This window comes from Tiliqua scincoides, chromosome 3 (genome assembly GCF_035046505.1).
Source record: "Tiliqua scincoides isolate rTilSci1 chromosome 3, rTilSci1.hap2, whole genome shotgun sequence".
Classification (NCBI taxonomy): Eukaryota; Metazoa; Chordata; class Lepidosauria; order Squamata; family Scincidae; genus Tiliqua; species Tiliqua scincoides.
In genome coordinates, this window is record NC_089823.1 from 31,088,571 (window position 1) to 31,094,570 (window position 6,000).

General features: G+C 43.0%; 1 pseudogene; it reads right to left on the minus strand.

The window, feature by feature from the left end:
- Positions 1-708: 708 nt before the first annotated feature.
- On the minus strand, positions 709-825 carry LOC136646413 (5S ribosomal RNA; annotated as a pseudogene).
- Positions 826-6,000: the final 5,175 nt, after the last annotated feature.

A 6,000-nucleotide genomic window follows, 5' to 3' on the forward strand; every position in this document is an offset into this window, starting at 1 on the left:
TTTTCTCTTTTTGTGTATAACAAGTCCTATCAAGTGTGTGTGTGTGTGTGTGTGTGTGTGCAAGTGCATGTAGACCCCCCAATCTGCATACTCCCAATTTTGAAGACAGTGGTCAGAGATTTCTTGTGTTCCCATAATTGCCTCCATAGCTTCTCATAAAAGTGGTTGAGTGATAAAACTCTGCCAAGATGCCTCTTCTGAGGGTTCACATCACTTTGCACACATATACATGTCACTTGGTTGCCCATATAGTGATCATATGCAGCAGAATGAGATGGTAGAATGCTGAAATGGTAAGCCTGGGCCATATCAGCTCACACTACTGGTGAGGAAAGCAATTTTTCAGGATTCCTCTATGTTAAAAATTCTATCACCTTGTAGCCCAGCCTTATTTCTTAGCAAAAATGCATAGAATTGCACTGTTTTTCCCTTGCCACCTTCTCCTGCATGTGTAGACTATGCTCTGACTTTCAGCTGATGCCATTAGAAACTCATTGTGCTTGAGGTGATAGCGTTATGGATGTTCTGTCTGTGGTGTTTGATCACTTGTGGCTCCTTCACACATTACTTTGACGCTGCAGTCATCTAGTGATAAACATGAATGCTTGAAGTAACTTTTGTCAGAAGTCCACATGAGTCTATTAGAAAGTGACAAATACTCAGTACAAAGGTGGTTGGCAACCTTCAGTCTTGAAAGACTATGGTATAAGCCTACAGCACCCGGTATTCCCAGGCAGTCTCCCATCCAAGTACTAACCAGGCCTGACCCTGCTTAGCTTCCAAGATCAGACGAGATCAGGCATGTGCAGGGTAACAGTTGCTGTCTAAATTGTTCTTTGATACCTGATGAAGACCGTAGACTGTATATACTACAAAAAAGGCAAACAACAAACTCCACTTTGGGACTTATTTTTTTCCTCATTAAATTGTTTTTGTACTCACTTTTTAAGCGGCTGTCATCACTTGAATAAGTGAAATCTCCCTCCTGCCTAATTTTGCATTTCACACAGATTCTGATATTTCTCTTTTCTGCTCCATAAAGCTTTGGAGTTGCTGTAGACAAGTGGATTTCTAGATACCATAGGTAGGACGGCTCCTTGTACTCCAACCTTCTCATGGTCTCTCTCTTCCCAGGTGTGTGTACAGCATCCAGTATAGGTGGAGGAAAAGGGGAGGGATGAATGTTGAAATGGATATCCATAGGTGAGCTTCTGACTGTAGACATTTTTGTACCTCTGAAGCCAAAACTCACTTTTCTCCAACTCACTTTTCATTTTGAGAAAATTACCCACAGCAGTTGGGCAGGAGACTAGAAAACAAATCCATGCAGAAGGTGTTGCTTTAAGAAAAAAATCTATTTAAGCATGTTTTTGAATTTACAGGTAAGATACTTCAATACAAGTTATAGATTGAGGTGCTTGAAAATGGTGTTATTTACTCAGAAGTAAGCCCATTGTGTTCAGTATGACTTAGGTTGCAATCCTGTCTTACTCACTGGAAACAATCACCTCTACTTATACCTCAATGCACTGTCCAGAATGGGCAGGGAAGAGGGAACACAAATCCATGTAATAGTATATGTTAAAATGTGGATGGGACAGCTATCTTTCTTTTAAAGCTCTGTTTCAACTTGACTGAGAACTTGACCATGGGCTTTGTGATGGTGCTATCACAGGAGAAGGAGCAGCAGCCTCCCACTGTGAATTTGGATTGGAGGGAGAGGACCATTAAATGACCTATGGTGGCAAGGTTGAGGATGAGGTGTACCACCTCCAGGTGGGGATTGGTTGGCAACCTTCAGTCTCGAAAGACTATGGTATAAGCCTACAGCACCCGGTATTCCCAGGCGGTCTCCCATCCAGATACTAACCAGGCCTGACCCTGCTTAGCTTCTGAGATCAGACAAGACCAGGGGATTGGGCACTGTGGGCATCTTAACCAAGGAGGCTTGATATCTAGAGCTGGCACTAGGATCCTTCAAAACCAAGGAGTAAGGGAACTTGAAGCGAGGGGATATCTTTCATAAAGTTAATCATGGCTGTATGATTGTGTGACTCAAGCAGTTACGCATGTGATCGCTATGTTTTCTGTTATGCAGGCCTGCAATATGCAAGGCTCATATTGGTTCTTCCTCCTCCAAATGTCAGCGATACTAAAGGGTCTTTGGAGATGTCTTTCCATGTCTCATGTGCCCAGTGATCCTACTTTGAGTCTGTATACAACTGATCTAAACCCCCCCCCCCGCCCCATTAGCCTCAGTTGGACCAAGGCCTTCAGTAAAAATTGCAAGACTGGGAACAATAATATTAATATTTAACATGGGAATGTAAGGTTATTAAGAAATAAAAGATCAATCCAGGTCTCCGGCAGATTGCAATCTAACTAGACAAGGAAGCATGCTGGTTTTTTTCCTCCATGGTATGGAAAAGATGCTATGTGAATTTTTTTCTGTGGCATTTTTTTTTTCTCTTCTTGGTCAGGCTCTTAATAGAAATACATACAGCAACCCCCTTCCCCCAAATGCCTCCTCCCCCCTTTTCTAGGAAGAAAAACCATCCATTCTGCTTCCAAACATCTCTGTTTAATTAGATTTGACTTGGGAAGCTTTTACAGGTAATTGCTGTTTGTGGGGAGTCGCATGGGTCAGATGCAGCTCTCGCTCCTTTTCGGGCTCGCATTTAAATAATGGTATTAATGGCTGGAAATCTATACTTGAGGCTCACTCTTTACAAGAAACTAGCCCACCCCAGTGAAGAAGAAGGCTATGTTGCTTTTCTCAACCATTCTTTCTTTATCTGATTTCATTTTCCTTTCCTTTTATAGTGGCACTTTCTCCTGATTGGTTGTTTAGAAATGGCAATTGGAGGGAATGGAAGACCAGCTAGAATCTTTGCTCTATGGAATATTGTTGCAATATGTCAGGAGTGCTTTAACCCAAGCTTTTTCCAGCCATGTAATTTTGTAAACCAGGTGCAGACATAGCATGTGTTCTTATAAATCGTAGGCTTTTTTTTTTTTTTTTTTAAGAGTCACTAGCCCTCAATGCTTTGGAAGGATGAGTGGAAATATGCAGACACACGACTGCAGAGATCTTTAATATTTGAAAGTGTCACCTTTCAGAGTGCGATACCATAGTCTTTCGAGACTGAAGGTTGCCAAACTGAACCTGGTTGTTCATGATGACTTTATCTCTCCGTTATGGTCCCCTTTCAGGGATGGCCCACTAATGAGCCCTGGTAACACTGGTAAGTAGTGATGCCAGTATGGCCATGGCAGTGGTGACCACTGGCTGTCCACTGCTGCCACTTCCAGCTCCTCTCATTTCCACTCATATCCCGGCACAGCAACCAACCATGGATTGGAAGGTGTTGAGTAGTCACTCTAAACACTCATGTCTCCACTGTCCTTCCAGTCCTCATTTTCTGCCCGTTCAAAAGGCAGAAAAGAGAGCAAGAAGGGAGGATATGCTGTACTATGGTGAGGGGTCTGCTGCCACCAATGGTGAAAAAAGGAGATTGAAGAAGGCAGTGGAGTCTACCAAGGGGTGAGGGCAGTGGGAAAAACTAAAAAAGGGAGGAGAACAAGGAGGGCCTCTTCCGCTCTGGAATCAAAGGAAAGGGGAGGCACTTCCTCTGGGTTGGGCACTGAGGGAACAAGGAAGGAAAAATTTGGGGTTGTGATTGCAGCTCGCCCCTGCACACAGGTGCCACAGGGGCTTGGGCTGTTAAGAACATAAGAACAGCCCTGCTGGATCAGGCCATAGGCCCATCTAGTCCAGCTTCCTGTATCTCACAGTAGCCCACCAAATGGCCCAAAGAGCACACCAGATAACAAGAGACCTGCATCCTGCTGCCCTCCCTTGCACCTGGCATTCTGACATAGCCCATGTTAACTCTGTTTGAGCTCCCACAACTCCTAATTTTCTATCCAGCTGATCCTATAACCTCACCATTCCTTGCATCATCATGAAATTCTGCAAACAAACTGCATATGGAGATTTTGGAATAAAGCAATGAGGTTAAAAACATTTTGTTTTCAGTGGGGCTGAAAACTCTTGAAAACAAATGAAAACTCTAATTCCTGGAGTAGCCCCACTGAACAGAGTGGTACTGCTTATGAGTAACATGTCTAGGGCTTAGCTGTAGTCTCGTTTCTCTTGTGTGTAGAAACAAAGTTGTTTGAGCTACAGAATGTGGGTTTAAATATTATCCTTGGTGCATTTTGTTCTTTTGCCTCTGGGCTATTAAACAGCATAGCATAACTATGAATCTGTGCCATCATAGCTCTTATGATAAGAATATGTGCAGAATATAATATTCACCTGATAGTCTTAATGGGCTTTTTATCCAAGTGCATGTTTTAAATATGTTTTATACATTCACTTTACTTTGCATGTTTTAAAAGAGCTATTAATAGTTCAGGAAATACGTTCAGCAAAAGGGGGGGGGGAAAGACACAGAAGTGCACCTGAGCATTTAGGTGTTATATGCCTTATTAGCATATGTGGCCTTGCACAGAATTAGGAGTTAGTTGGTGAAGATATTGGGGAATTATTTCTGTATCCCTGTCCTTGCAGTGCCTGTTCACAAACCTCTGAGTCCTGAGGAACAATCTTCACTGACACTATAGTGTGTTGCTTCTGGCACTGGGTATGTCCAACAGCTTCATGGTAATGAAGCGGTACTGGTAGACATCAGTGTTGCACTTTTTTGCCTAAATAGCATGGTTCTTTAGTGTGGTAGCACTCATATTTCCTATTCACTTCACATATTATCTCACCTTCAATATAACTACAACTGCCTGATCGGGGGGGGGGGGGGGAAAGCAAGAAGCAGTCACTATCTCCATTGTGCCCCTTTTTGTGAACCCACCAGGGGCATGTGGCCAGCCATTGTTGGACATGTGCCTTCAGTCTGATTCAGAAAATGCAATTCTTTATTCCTATGTCAACAGCCAGCAATAGACCCGGGTGACGTGAAACCCAGCATCGATCCGCAACCAAGAAATCAGTGACTGTTGTATTATATAATTATTGATGTAGCTGGAAATGGCCACAGGCAAAGCACAACTTACTGTTTGTTATGCTGTATTGTCTTTCTGGTGTGCATCAGGCCTCTGTGTTTCCCTCTCATGTTCCCATTCCATGTTTATTTATATGGTGTGCCTTTAGCTTTCATATTTCTCCTGTGAATCCAAGTTGGGGAAAACAGCACTAGTTTCATTCAGGGGGGGGGGGGGGGTCATAAAGAAAATAAATTTCTGCAGATACCAGTGACAACCCAAGCTGAATACAAAAGAAAGCAAGGAGAAGGTGAGCAAGGGAAAAGGGGTTGAACGACATCAGATTCTTTTTATCTCACCAGGACTGGGGAGACTGCCAGTCATTTAATAGACATGTACACCTTAAAAAAACATAAGAACACAGAGTTCTTTTTTATGTTATTTGGACAACACAGCACCCACCTGTGACTGCCTCCTTACTTATGTCCTGTTGTGATCATCAGAATCAGCAGTTGAGCAGACACTTTGCAGAATCCTTCAAATGACAGTTTCAAACAGTGAGAGCAAATGGTTTTCATGGTGGCTGGTCCCCTGCCGTGGAACTTTCTTCCTCTGGAGCAACCCAGGCTTTAAGATCTTGTAGAAATCACGTCAGAAGTCTACATTCTGTTTGCTTGGAAAGCAAATCAGAGAGACCAGGAAGAGGAATGGTTGTTCTATGGAAGTAAGAAACCTAGAGACGTTGCAAACATTCTGTTCTGCTGAAATGCTAGCAAGCAGAATTGAAAGGAGAACAAAGGTGGCCACAAAGGTTTGAACCTTTGTGAGTGAATTGGCTAGTGAAATCAGTTTTTTTGCTGTTTGATGCTTTGCAAACCATTGTGAACTTTGTTGATGCTTCCAAAGTTTCAGCTGCTGCAGCTGTTGCTACCAACCCTGCCTCACCCACCAGGTTTCAGGAGTTAATGCAGTGTAATTTAAACTGTGAGGTGCAGCTCT